Source organism: Phasianus colchicus, chromosome 3 (genome assembly GCF_987193195.1).
Source record: "Phasianus colchicus chromosome 3, bPhaCol1.hap1.1, whole genome shotgun sequence".
Taxonomy (NCBI): Eukaryota; Metazoa; Chordata; class Aves; order Galliformes; family Phasianidae; genus Phasianus; species Phasianus colchicus.
The window spans coordinates 27,344,116-27,359,174 of record NC_143438.1 but is presented as its reverse complement, the minus strand read 5'-3'; the positions used below and the strand labels follow the sequence as shown (position 1 = coordinate 27,359,174).

The 15,059-nt window shown below is 40.2% G+C and overlaps 1 protein-coding gene across 10 annotated transcripts in view; it reads right to left on the bottom strand.

Annotated features, from left to right (window-relative positions):
* IKZF1 (IKAROS family zinc finger 1) overlaps nucleotides 1-11,822 on the bottom strand; it is a 111,577-nt gene extending 99,755 nt beyond the window's left edge. For 2 of the 10 annotated variants that reach the window (XM_031589176.2, XM_031589177.2), the window contains exon 1: nucleotides 11,635-11,822. The gene's annotated coding sequence lies outside the window, so the exon portion shown is untranslated. Of the gene's footprint in view, nucleotides 1-3,199; nucleotides 3,219-11,634 lie in introns of those variants that run through there. The other 8 variants (XM_090137144.1, XM_090137149.1, XM_031589171.2 and 5 more) reach the window with 6 other exon arrangements.
* Between the last annotated feature and the right edge of the window lie 3,237 nt (nucleotides 11,823-15,059).

Here is a 15,059-nt window from a genome sequence, read left to right as displayed (position 1 = left end):
GGCTCCAGGATGTGTCTGCTCACTCCCACTCATTTCCCCCATCTTGGTTTCAGCACCTCCCACTGACCTGGGCAGGGGAGAACTGAGCCTTGACTAAATATAGCAAAGCTCGGGCAGCTCTCACACTACTGGGGTGGGCAGCAAGTGGGGGCAGAGAACGTTTCCACCATGCAGGGCAGGGAGCAAGTTCAGAGTGCTTCACATAAGCAGGTCAGCAATCTTACCATAAGCATTTCTGAGTTTACACCCAGCTACCGAGCAACTGTTCAACTATCATGCATCTTCAAATGGCCTTTTAATAGTGAACACAGCATTTTAATGTCTCCAAAGGGAAAAGGTAGTTATAGCAAAAGCTATGCATTGCCCTAATTATGAAGATGCCATTTAGACTATATCTTAATATTGCTTGTTGTATTTATCATATCATAATAATACTGATTGCCTCGGTTCCACTCAACAAAAGACCTTAGAGAGAAAACTTTCTCTCGAGGAACTAGCGAAAACACACAGGCATACACAACCCTAAAGCTTTTTACTAACACGTTTCAAAATCTGGAATTTTTCATATTATATTTTTCCTACTCCATACTCCTAATACACACCAGAAACATTTTGCACAGAGATATTTGATCTCAACGACAGAAATACACATTTTTCTTCTTTTATTGTCACTTTCTTCACAGTTCCTCTGATCATTTTGTAGATGCTTCAGCGCTACAGGCAGTGTCTGCTGGTGGCGTCCCGGTGCTGGCAATTTCAAGCTGTCTTCCCCAAACCCCACACGTGTCACCAGAGAAGGGATGGTGGTGGTTGTTTGCAGCACCCTGGCACATACATGTGGCACTGCCGTGGCTAGTTTCTTGCCCTTTACTAGGGTAACAATACCAGCAACATACAGTGGTGACTGCTCTCACAGCCCAAATGTGGTCCCGCTGGAAGAGTTTTGCCACTGACTTCATTGAACCTTTTCCTAGGCTGAGATTCCTTTTCTCAGCATTACACACAGAACTTCAGCCCCCTACTTCATACAGAGGGACTTGGGGGAGGTGACAGTGAGGAAGAAGGAGCCCTAGCCTATGTTTCAGGAGGACCTGAGGTGGCTGGGGATTACAGCCTTGTCTCTGAACATAACTCACTTTCTAGAGGTGGAAACCAAAGCTGGCCAGAGACCTGCAGACCAGAAGGAGGGGGCAGGCATTAACAGAAGTGCAAATGCACCACTAATATAAGCATGTTAACCGTATCCCCTCAGCAACCTGTGCGACAAACACTAAGCAATGCAAAGATGCTGAAGATTCATTCTTAAAAGTTGTCAACTGCTGACTGTAACAGTGGTCTGGATTCTCTAAGAAAAATGCAAGACATAAAATTGCACTCTTTTCTCTCTCTCTCTTTTTTTTTTTTTTTCAGAAATCATGATCAGCTATCCTGTTATAAGCTGATCTTATCAGGGTTGAGTCATACTGACTATAAACTAATCTCCAGGAAACAAACCCCCCCATTACTCTTACCCTGGAAACTATTTGTGAGCTACACTTCATTTTTGCCTGCGTAAGTGTCACTTAAAGACCATGTGAAACAGTAGGGAAAGAAAACTCAACAGCAAGGCAACAGCCAAATGAGCTCAATGGAGCAAGGTGAGTTCTGAATTGCCAGCATGTTATTCTTCATTCAGATCTTCCTCAAACAAGACAAAATCTGGTTGGATGTTCCATCCAGCAATACCTCCTGACAGAGCACGCACAGCACAAGGGAGCCACAGACATCTGCAGATTCTCCCCAAATAATGAATTTCTCTTTCCATGGGGACCTTCTGCAGCAGGGTGCAGGTAGAATTTTCTCCAGATCCTACTGCAGCTTCACTGCTTTCTGCACTGGGTCCAATACTACAAGACATGGGGAAAATATGTGCTAGGTAGGAAGCATTGCAAGAAGCATAGTCTGAAGCTTTTCAAAGGAAGAGAGAATCAAAAAGCCAGGTAGCAGATCACTAGAGAAGAAATTGCACAGTGCTTTTAGCTTTTTATAAGGTAAAAACAATGTGCAGAAGCCACAGGGCTGTAACTAACTGCTTTCAAAGCATAAATGAGAGTTTTAGGCATTGGCTGCTGTTTAGAGCAGTTCCTGACAATCAGTAGAAATAAAAGCACTGCTATAACCGCAGCAGAACTCACATATTTAAAGAGATGATACTGAAACATTATATGGTGGGCAAAGAAAAAGAAAGGGTAAATTTGCCATAGGAAGGTAAGGTCAAGGGCATGATGGCATAAACTCTGTTACACTCAAACAATTCTATACAAATCAGATCCAAAAACCAGTGCTCGCTATGTTTCCTCAAATTAAGTTATGGAAAGAAGACACTGATGCATGCCCACATAGATCTTTGTTTTCTCCACCTCCGCTGAATAAAATAAACTGGTATGCTATGGATTTAGTACTGAGCTGATGTTTCTGCAGCTCTTCTGAGCACTTGGAGGCAGACAACGGTTCCCCATTGTGTTGCCTCTTAACAAACTCTGTGAAAACCAAATGCAGAGATCACACAAACTGCCTGAGACTTCCAAATAGCTGTCCCCTGCTTATGTATGTCCTACAATGGATTAGTTGGTTATATATTATATTCTGTGGCTGTGTAATTCCTTCCATAGTTATACAACTACAATTATGTAGCACTGACATACTCAGGGGGAAGTATGTGCCTTTATTCGTTTACTATTTTATTTTGTTTTGGATAAAATCCCTGCAGCAATGCATTTGCTGTTCAAGTTCCATCCAGTTTCAATAGAAAGTGTTTTTTCTCCTGAGATATTTGGTGATACTCCTCATTTTTAGATACTACATGTCCTCAGGAATGTGCGATAGAGGCAATTTTAATTTAATTGTTGGGTTCCAAAGCCAGACTTTGGGGGTATGTGGAAAGAAAAGTCAACAGACAAAGCAGAGCTGCCTATAGTGTTAAGCTTCACAAGATGTGTGAATTTGGGCAAATATCTGCCTGTTGCCTTAGTTCCCCTCTTTGTCAGGCTTAATCAGCAAAAAGTACAGAACATAGACCAAGCAATTATTATTGCTATATGCTAATTAACCCTTCAGGGAACAGTAAGCAAAAAACATAAAAAGTGACCCAGCTTCCCATCTCTCATTGAGTAGACTTGAGGCACTTTGGCAGGACATTCTGGAAAAGCTGTGAACTCACCAGAGGTTCAAGTGAATCCTGCATTTATGTGCCAGTGGTATCCAATCCACCCAGCAGCTGCCTAACACTACGGGTCCTTCTGTTTATTCCAGAAAAATCCAGTGTCTCCAGCCATGGCATTACTATTCAGACAGCTAAGGAAACCTGCATCCTGTTCCTTGCTTAGCTTTCCTTCTTTCCAGCAGCAACAGTGAAGCCTAGAGAAGAGAATGGATGGCAGTAGTAAGATCCTTTTGCACAGATTAAATAAAATGCTCAGCTGGGAAACTCAGGTTTATGCCCTTCTCAGTAAGATGAAAAGTGCTTTGAATCCACTGCCAAGTCTGCTGAGGAGACACTTTTCTACCTATGAGGCACAGACATTGGCCTAGAGGAAGAACGAGAGCAGTACTTGCAAATTGTCATTGCTCATGCTTTCCATACCTGCCCCGCCTTGGTTTAATTTCCAAGAAATAAAAGTGGTTTTGATGTAAATATTTTTTAACATATAGCATAGGGCAGCAGCACCACCTGTTCCCATCGTGAGAGTTCTGAGAAGGTTGTATCAATACTAGTTTAACACGTGTCTTTGCTTTCAGGTCCTTGCGGTGCTTTTGCCCAAAGGAGTTCTGTGAAAGCTATCTCATCCTTTCCAAAATATTTTTAGGGACAGATGGGGTGACATTCTTGCACATAAACTGAATAACAGGTGGCTCAGGTGGACACGGTGTTGGTTTTTAAAAAGTGCCCCTACCAGCAGGGCAAACCCAGAAATGTTTAGCCACCATCTCTGTCCAGGGCTTCTTTGGCATCCATTCTACTGACTTCTCTAGGTAAGCTGTGATCCCACAGGGTCAGCCTGTGTTTCTGTATGACACCTAATATTATTGAAGTTGGAGTCAACCTGGGGCTGTGTGGAAGTAACTGGAGGAATGGGTGGCCATATGTTGGAAATGAAGCATCACTTGTCCGGAATAGAAGAAACAAAGCACAGTGCTGAATAATACATCAGCTGGGACTGACTGTCTGAGTGCTAATGACTGCTTAATTTGCATTTTCCTGCTTTTTAGTGCATGCACTGTTAGGAAATCTAAAGAAAATAACTCAAGGTTGGCAAGTTATTTTTGATGGAAAAGCATTAATCTCACATAAAAACCTTAACAAATGCATCAGAATAGACATTTACTGAGTTCAGTAGATCTCTGCAGGGACATACATTATCTTTTTGCTGCCATGAAGAAGAAGAAAAGCTGGTTCTAAATAGTTGGCTTGCCTTAAAAAAGCATGAAACAGCAGGAAGAATAACTCAAATCTGTCTCTGGCTGCTTCCTTTCCTCATCTCTAATGGCTTATCAAGATGGCATGCAAAGTTTGATCAGATCAATCTCCTTCAAATTAAGACTTTTCTCACTGCCCAGCAAAACAGCACGCATCCAGAATCAAACGAGTTTTTTCCTGCACCTCTCTTGTTACCAATGATCAGTTTTATTGCTGAAAGCTCTCTGTAGTTCCCAATGGGCCAACAAGTTTTGGAGAGCATAGAATCATTTGTATTCCTAAAAAATATTTCTGGCCCTTCTTTGCTCATGGTCACTACCAATAGTAATGTCTAAATCTTTCAGGAGGAAGAGAGTAAACGCTTTTTGGCTGCTTTGCCATTGACATGCAATTAGTAAATGAGTCAGCACCTTCTTGTAAAACAGTAGTAGCCTCAGTGTGCTGAGTCACAGTTTCATAGGTACTCTAAGGTTCTCTTATTTGCACAGCCAACACATTTTCTGTTTGCTTCAGCAGTGAGGCTGTTACTCTGAGACTTAAAAAAATTGGTTTTGTGGTCTCATGCCTTATTCTGAGATTAGCATGTAACAGTTTCAGTTCATTGCATCTACACATGAGAGTTCTAATTTATTTTTCCAGTGGTTAGAAGGGTTAAAATCTTCCTGAAGGAACCGTACAGCCCACCCAAGCTGTTAACTCCATGTTGTCATAGACATGGTTAAGTGGGCAGGGAAAGGTCGTGTAAAAAAAGAAACAGGAGGTTTAGTTTGGATTTTTTAAAAACATTTTAATAGTTTCTTTGAGCATGAAGCATCGTTTCTGGAATTAAATATCCTGTTCTTCAAACACTCCACTCCTAAAAGCCCCAGCACCCCTGTATGCCACCTAGATTTTCCTGCACACATCTGTGTCACTTCTGCTGCCACTAGGCAACATAATGGCCCACTTCCCTCTATTTTCACTTCAGGCATTAATCTGGAGCTCTTTTCTCTGCACAAGCACAAATTCTTCAGAAAGGCTTGTAGGAACACAACTGAACTGTGGTCCCTGCCTCATGTCAAGTTTAGCTGAAAACCACAATGGTTTGCACGCTTACTAAGGTGGTGTAAGAGCACAGTCTCAGAATCCTTGTGTCCTTAAGGAGGCTGAAAAGTGCAAAAGGCCAACTACTAAATCTCTACAGATAGGGTAGGTACTGGAAAAAGGATAAAATTGCAGCACTGTTTTAATCTTACATTGGCTAAACCTGCATTTTACAATCGTTTTGCATAGCTCTACGGAGGAATCCAGAGAAATAATTGCACAGACTGTTTCATCTTCTTTTCCTACAAACTATCCTGTTCCAGATGAAAACAGATCCACTTTTTTTTCCACTCCATAGTGGGACTTCATTATATCACAACTCGTCCTTTCCAAGCCAAACCCCCTTTGTGCTGAAACCACTGGCAGAAGAGTCTTTGCTGGGAGTAAGAGGTTCTTAAGTCTACACTGCCAAATATATCCAGAGTTCGGGCTGTGAAGTCATTCTCAACACCAGGGCTCATTTCCAGACTCATGAAATCAATTCCATGTAATTTTCCCACCATCTTCATGTGTGTGGAAAGAACAAACATTTATTTCCCTATAGAGGTGAAAACATGCAACGCCCCATCCTCTGTTCAGGTATAATAAAGCTCGTTCATTCTGTAATCCAGAGCCTTTGTATTAATCATTTCGTTGCCTGTTTTTACTTAGGGATTACTTTGGTAAAACCTTTCCTTCATATCCTCGAAGGAAACCAGAATAAATGATTGCCAAATGCGACATCTCCCAGTGCTGGGAAACAGCATTCTCAACCATCTAAACAGTCTGTGTACCATTGAACAGCAAAGCTACAATTCAGATAGTATTTGTAGTACGTTTTATGAGACCAAAATTTTCAATTTAACCACTAGAAACTAATAAATGGGCCTGGTATTATTTTAGCTATCAACAGGATATAAGTTGATATAAAGAGAACACCTACATTTTGTAGATATCTTTTTTAGGAATAAATATCTAATTGATAGCCACATTTGGTTTTCAGGGACTATTTTGAGTAAACAACATATTAATTTCCTCCACCGCATCGATAAGGATCATCACTTCCCTAAAAGCCATTTGTTATACAGATATTCTTGAATTTGATGATGCTCAGCACAATAACCTCTATTTTAGAGGTTCCCACATGTGGCAATTTGGTTGAGAGAGAGACCAAAAAACAGGAATTTTTTTGCTGTGTGACAGCAGAGGGGCAGTCTGACAGAATGGCATCTGACTTAGAAGTGCATAGGGAGCAAAATTGTGTCATTGAGCTCCTCAGTGCAGAAAAAATGGCACCCACTGACATTCATTGACACTTGCTGAACATCGATGGAGACCAAACAGTGGATGTGAGCACAGTAAGGCGTGGGGTTATGTGTTTCAGCAGAGGCAATGGCAGCAATGGGTTACCTCTGCTGGTACAGATTATTGCATGCAGAATACTGCTCATTGCTGGCAAAAATGCATAGCTAATGGTGGTGACTGCGCTGAAAAATAGTGTTTCATTGCTGAGAAGTCACTGTATCAAATAGTGTTAATGTGCTCTTTGTTTCAGTTATTTTTCCATGGAAATAAGAGACACTACTTTCGGAGCGACCTACAGCTGCTCTGTCAGTATCAGAAACAGAGCTCCCATCTCCAATAGCATCCTGCTATCATATAAGCAGGGCAATGAGAAAATGAATGAAATGTGAGACTAACCAAGGAAAAAAACTTGATCACAAAATTTGAATCTACTAGATTCAGATCAAGTACTCTCAATGCCAAGATGTGAATCTGTATCTTTGTTCATTTCTACTTATGCTTATCATAAACATTTCTCTACAAGATGAAAAAAGTCAATTTTGACTGCGTATTCCCCAGAGTAAAATGCAGTTTTATTGGTTTCTGGGGATGGAAAAACCTCAAATTTTCACTTCCAGAACTGCCTGCCACTCATATTTTAGTTTTGAAAGTTTAACACAAACATTTCAGTGTACCATATCTCTTCCCGGAATTTCTAAAGTGCAAATGACACCCTAAAAATCTAAATGACTATCTGTATTTGCTTTTGAACGAAGGCAAGGATTTCCCTGAAAAAAAAAAAAAAAAAAAAAAAAAAAGTGCTTTCCTCTACTCACACTTCTTGAGAAGTAATCTGTGCTACACTCTTCTTGGTTTAGGAAATACATCTGAAAAATACTGTGGGAAAGATTTTTCTAGAAATATATCAGGCTGTCAGAAAGAAGGAAGTAGTGAGAATTTCAGTAAGTAGCAGGATTTTGTAAGATTTCTACTGTTAAAATTTAGATAGTGTTCAGAATGTCCCAGGAGCCCTTTAACTGTTCCTTCATCATTAATTACCTACTATTCAATATACAGAGAGACAAAACACTACATTATTCGTTATCAACTCCAAGCTTACATCTTGTTATCTTTAAAAGAGAGGCAGTTTGAGGAAATCGTTGTTTAGGAATTATTCCTAAGTCTGGGAAAAGTTCAATCAATCAAGGGAGGACTGGGGCTGCAATCACACACAGCACATGCAGATTGCAATGCACAGCACCCATTCAGCTTGCACTGGGCTCAACTGATTTTCCTAGCTGGAAGGAATCTTCTTTATACAGCACTTCTCCATCCGTGGCCCTGCTTTCCCAGGGCAGTCAGCACAGCAGAGCTACTTTACTGGATCCACTCCAGCTTAGGGCTTCTCTGATATAAAGATTTCAGTCTTTCCTTGGTGCTCTTGTGAAGAAGAGTGCAAACCAGCTTGATGAAGAATGCAAGAGTAGATATATGGGAAGGCAAGGTGTTTTTCAAAGCAGATTCATGGGAAGCCCTGCCACTTTAGATCAGCAGTGAAGCTGAGTGGCCATGGATATTTGTGCTTTGCATAAATGTGTAACTTTGTCATAGTCAAATTAAGAGAAATGAGTATTGCTAAATATATATCTTCTCTCATATTGCTTTGATTCTCTTTGCTGTGGAATGAACACAGATGCACTTATGTCAGTAATCTTGAAACTAGAGATATTAATTACTGGATATAAATGACTGATCTTTAAAGCTGCATGCTACTCCTCATTATGTACCCAACTGGAATGAGTCACCATCTAGGACATTTATCCAACATCTGTAGTCTAGTTTCAGTTCATAAAACCTCAGGAAGTAATCAGTTTCTCTGAAAAAAATATTCAATACCAGGAAGTACTTCTGTCACCAGATGGCGAATCAAGAGACACAGATGAAAGGACAAAGTTACAGAAGAAAGGCTCGCATTGCACTGTAGCAGAGTTTACTGCTCTAGCTTGTCCACCCCAAATCTCTACACAATACATGCAGAGAAATCAGGTGCTCTTGCACAGGACTCCATACAAAGCAGCATCTGCCAAGGGCTTGGAAAAATTATCAAGGAGAGTGCAGATATAACCTCAGGCTAGGAGACCATAATGCAATTTTGCTACAGGGAGAAAACATCTCTTGCCAGCTTCCATCTGGAATTCCAGAATACTTTGACTAGTTCTGAATCAGGGACTTAAGCAGAGCTTCTCTACAGAAGGTAAGCAACCTTCTTGCTAACTAAATGCTTAAAGGACTCTGCCAGAGCATCAAAGTTTTCTTCACCTTTGAGAACCTGAACCCAATTCTCCAGCTAAAGTCCCTTAATGATAATAATCAGTTCCTTCTCTGTTCATTTGCATATAAACCTGTCTTAATCACACATCCCATTTTTAGTGGACTCTGGGTTAAAGAAAAATGACTCAATGGCTGCTCAATATACATTTATTGAATAGCTTCTTTCTTATCAGGCTCTAAGACATCTACTTGAGTTCATACAAGAAACCTTTCTGTGTTCTTTAAGATATCTGCAAACTGAAGACTATGACAATTCACTTTAACATCTTCATTTGCAGTACATTTCTTTGAAACTAGAAGTCATCAAGATCATGGGTACATTAAATTTCCTACAGAAGAAGAAGAAAGTGAATATAAATGTGAGTGAATACTCATACTGAAGAAAAGTTGCAAGATAATAGAGAGCAAGGAGAATTATAATGTATTTTAATCTTTTCCCTTATTTAGTTATTTAGATGTATTAACTTTAAAAAATAACTGACTTTGCCTTGGAAGAACTGTCCCAAGCAGTTCTCTGTCTGTTACTTACTATCTAGATATCAACCATCTATCTGATTCCTTTTTCACTTCTCATTGTCAAACAACTGCGCTTATTTGCATGGCTTGTATCAGAACAACTATTCCAGAGATTTCACTACCTGAATTCTTTGCCTTTAGTGAGAAACTAGTTGAACTGTCTTCTTTATCAATTGATATCATAGCATGACAATACACCTTTGGCCCTGATTTCAGTGAAGTTCATGGTTATGGTACTTATCTGCCTGCCAGTGAATGGGTTTGTTCCAAGCTCAATGAAAACATCACAAGCAATTAAATCAAGTCCTGACTCAAATAAATGAGCATATTTAATTGGACAGATGAATGCTAAATAAGGACAGACCTCTCTTGAGGAATTGTGTTTTTCATCATGATTATAAAGTCATCTCTTTGTATGAGGAAGAGATAAGATTTTAGGCCACAACAATGAACTCTATATTACATCAAAGTATTAGTCATATAGCTTATTTGAGCAAATCTTTTTCCAGCTCCTACGTACGGTGCATGCCTGGCTATTCAGTCATAAATAGTCTTTGCTTTGACTGCTGGAGTTCAAAACACAAGGCATACAGTTTACTGCTACAGGTGTTACAGAATGATGGCTACTGTGACAGAAGCATGGTGTTTTCCCCTTGTAGTTCCCAGATATATGATGTTCATCTAGTTCCTGAGGCTAATACACCATGTGGAAAACAAAACAAACTCCCACACCTCATTCTGCATTTAGCTCCATGAAATTTTAGGCAGCTTAGTGAGTTGTTTTTGTTTTTATTTTAATTTTCAAATTCTCAGTAGTTTTCTCTAGATAATTTGTGTGTGATTTTCAGTCAGTTGGCATTTTCCCAGTTCTGCACTCCTTGGTTACCAGTGGATTCAACAGTAGCAAAGTTTCTATGTATCTTCTCTATTTTTTTTTCTTTTTCCTGCAAATCTAAGACCATCTACTGGTAAAACTGTGCAAGTTTTGTTTGTGACCTTAGTAGAATCAAAATTTCCCCTAGTACCCCCTACACCCATCTTTTCCTTCCTGTTCATACACTCAGACACGAGCTCCACTCCTTTGAGGAAGAGACGTTTGTGGTCTGATCCTTAATTCACATGTACGTCTACATCCCTTTCCTTTGTTGTTCCACTGCTGTCACCAGCACTTTTATCCTCTTATCCACTTCTTCCCCCAGTCATATTTTCCAACCGCATCTCCCTCTCTCTCAAAGTTGTCAAGGTCCCCAGTTTTGGTTACAGTCTCTCCCACAATGTTAGCGTGCTCATTTCCTGTCCTACCCCAAACCTTGATCTTTCCTTACTGCTTCTTCCTGCAGTAAGGAATTTGCAGACAATTAATTACAAATCAGGGAGGAAGGCCATGTCAAATGTTTGCCATAGCCAAATTCCCTCCCTTTTGTTTTCTGTTTGGTATATTTTTTTATTTTTTTATTTTTTCTGGAGCAACTGTGTGGTATGCAAGGGATTGTCAGCCTGGCTGTACTGATAATGTCATGGGAGAAAGCAGCAATGGTTCCCAGTGAGTAATATTATTACAATTATCAGAAACAGCTAATGTGGTGTAACCAAGCACGTGCAAGACTGTTTGTAGAATTAGATCCTGTGACTGTGATCTCTTTGAAAAAGGATCACATTTTCCTGTACTTTCCCTCACCACCACTGCTGAAATACCAACAGCAGAAGATGTCATAACTGAACTTCTGAGAGGAATTAAAAAAAAAAAAAAAGCCCACCCCATCCTCTGTTATATTGGACAGCTTCAGTTATAATGAAACGTAATTATTAAATCAAAAGCTACAAATTGATTTACTTAATGACAAGAAAACAGAATCAAAATATCTATTTAACTTTGAGAAAGCCTTAAGGATAGATCTGTTACAGGGTCTTTTTTCTTTTTTCAAAACTAATTTAATGTTAACTTTTTAAGAAATGTTTTTGCAGGCCCAATATAGAACACATACCTTCCAACAGCACGAAGATCTGTACTGTATGCAGCGTTTAACAGGCAGATGCAGCCCTTCACTCTCTGTTTGCACCAGAGCTGGACCCGCAGTGCCTCATGTGCCGCCCCCAGAGTGCATCCTGCTCTGTGCAGCTGGGGATGAAGCTGCACAGAGCTCCCTGGGCCCTTAAGCTGCACCAACCCATCTGGGTGCTGACCTGACCAGGGCCGCCTCTCCCTGGGCTGTGCCCTCGACCTGACTCAGTGACAAGTTGACACGAGGGAATGAAGAGTCCCCTTGAGGTGACTCTCAAATTCTATCTTCTTTCCAAAGTCTCAAAGGCAACATACGACATATGTAAATAAAAATTACATCTGCTTTCTATGATTCATAGGTCAAAAAAGGGAGAAAGCCACAGAAAAGTAAACTTTCTTTCCGTCTTTCCATTGTCCAAAACTGAGGCAAGTAGGAGTCTCCAGATGAGGCTGCTCAGGGCCCAGACACCATCTTACAGAGACTCTCCATAGAGAGTCCCTAAACTCATTCTGTACCCAAAATGGAGCTTTCTCTGGGTATCTCCTGGCTGCTGGTGGCGTGTAGAGATAAGATCTCCCCCACGCAGCTCAATCAAGAGAGCATCCTGGAGTACGATCACTCAGTTAAAGTATGTCCAACCCTCGCTGTGGAAAGATGACCATGGCATCACTTTCTTCAGAGGTGTGACAACAGCTTTTGCTCACAACTTGCTAAACCCAACAGAAGCCTTGGACTAATCTCTTATTTTTCATTTAATGTTTCCCCCATTTTGGACGTGCTCTGCCTGCACTGTAGTAAAACAGTTGCTGTTTACTTGCTTCATGCTGATACCCTGACATCTTCTGAATTCCAGTTGCACAAATGCCTTGGGTGGTAAGACAAGTAATATTTTTTCCTGTCCTAGTTCTGTCTAGGACCCATGGCCCATTCAGCAGATAAGGTTTTTCTGCTCTTAGTGAAATAAGGGACATAGAACTGCTCACCCTTTCAGCAAAAAGAAAATAAAAGGAGAGGAGAGGAGAGGAGAGGAGAGGAGAGGAGAGGAGAGGAGAGGAGAGGAGAGGAGAGGAGAGGAGAGGAGAGGAGAGGAGAGGAGAGGAGAGGAGAGGAGAGGAGAGGAGAGGAGAGGAGAGGAGAGGAGAGGAGGTCCATGATCTTTCAGTTGAAGTTAGGGTTTTTGTTTGCAGTTAAAAGGGTATGGCACACTGAGCTAAATATTCACATTAATAAACCCAGTCTATTACATCAGTGGCACCCCCCTACGTGTCTCTGCCAATGTTGCATAATAATTTCCATCTTAACCCACTCTTCTCTGTCAGTCACCCACCTAAACCACTCTTAAACTCTCACCGTTCAGGTTAAAAATTTCCATACCTGGCCTATATCTGAAGCTACAACTTTTTGGAAATGTGCGGTAAAACTGTCTTCTGAGTATTAGGGGAAAAGAAAACAAACTTCTATGTGTCAAAAAAAAAAAAAAAAGAAAAGAAAAAAAAAGAAAAAAAGAGAATAAAAAAACCTCACAATTTTTTTTTTCACAGCTTTTGGGATGGCATAGATGAAAAAATCAGCATAAAAAGAGGTCTCTCAACAGAATCTTTCCTACGTTCTGAGGCTACTGATTTAGATTCAACAGTAACATACTTCAGAGCAGGCCTTAGAAAACAACTGAAATGGGTGTGTATTTATATCATTTATCTATATAATGTATAAAATATACTTTTTATACTACGTATATACATCTGTATAAATATATAGTTAAAATATGTGTGATTATGTATGAATATGCACCTACAGCCACTTTATACATAAGTTTACAAAGTGGCTACAGTGAATCATATGAATCATAGGATCAAGAGGAGGTGGTGCTTGGCAAAGACAGAGCTGGGATGTCATAGACTAAGCAAATTCCTGTCCAGACTGTCTAAGGTGAAACATGATTCAGGACTTACAATTATGACTACTGATTGAGAGTTCATTTAATTTCATAGTTTTTCTCCTACTTATTTTGAAAGTTTTAAACCTGGGATTTTTTTTTCAAGTCTGCAAACACTTGTAAGATGGAAGCCTAGGTGTGCTTGCACAGATGATAAATGTATCATCCCTGTTCACTAAACTCCTCAGCTGAGAAGGCTCCCTCCCTTCTGAACTATGGACAACCCATACTCAGTGTTTGGGCAGATAACTATTCGGCAGGATCTCTTCTCAGAGCAGGAGATTTTTATGCAAGACGTTGGGCATTTGGTAAGCCTCAGAAAGAGAAATGCTTTTAAACTATTGCATTTCTGTTTTTTTCTTTTTTTCCTTTTCCTTTTTTTTTTTTTTTTCCCTAAGAAATTCTGTGGAAGAATTTTGCTGATAAAATCACAAAAACATAGAAAGGTTTGTGCTGGGAGGGATCATAGGGCTCCAACCACCTTGCAATGGGCAAGGACATGTTCCACTAGACCAGTTTGCTCAAAGCCCCATCCAACATGGCCTTGAGCCCTTCCAGGGGATGAGGCATCCACAGCTTCTCTGAGCAACCTGTTCCAGTCCCTCATCACCATGAAGAATTTCTTCTTTGTACCTGTCACTAATGGTTCTTGTAAAAAAGTCTTTGTCATTCTTTAGGTACTGACAGGCAGCAGCAATAAGATCTCCGTTGAGCCTTCTCTTCTCCAAACTGAAAAACCTCAACTCGTTCAGTCTTTCTTCACCATTCCTTGGATCATTTTTGTAGCCCTTACATGGACTCTCTCTAGCGGATTAATGTCTTCTACTGAGGGACTCAAAACTGAGGAGAAAATACTTTCCAGTGTAAATGGACCTACTTACTTTGACAAGAAATAACCTGTATAGAGTATCACAGCTGCCAGTGCCTGTTACATCCACTGACCCTTCTACTTCTCCGTTAGCCATCCTCCTAAGGTAAGCCATGACCTGTGCGAGATGGTGACTCAAGTGATGTGCAGACGGCATAAAAACACAGCTTCACATCCTCAGTGCTTCCGCTGTTATTTACAGATTCTTTTCTGTATTTTGAGGCATTCTTATAAGTGCAGTTCTTCTAAAAAACAACTTCTTCGTAGTGAGTGCTGATGTCATTGCTGACATTATACTCTTTCCATTTAACATTTGTGTATCTATCAGTGTAACTAAAAATGGCATGACCGTTTATTTTAGAAATAATACTGAGTCATATAATTCTCTTATCCTATTTACAGTTTCTTACCTTCTTTTTTGCAGATATGAAAAGTGCATGTTCAGCAAAGATCTTTCAAGAAAATACAGAAGCTATTTCAGAGTTGATTATCTGAGGCATCAACGACCTTACTGAAAGAATTCTTTATTTCTTGAATGTCATTTATTTAAATAATAATGAATAAGAGAAGACTCTGCCCGATGAGGAGCCCTCTGTGGAGCAC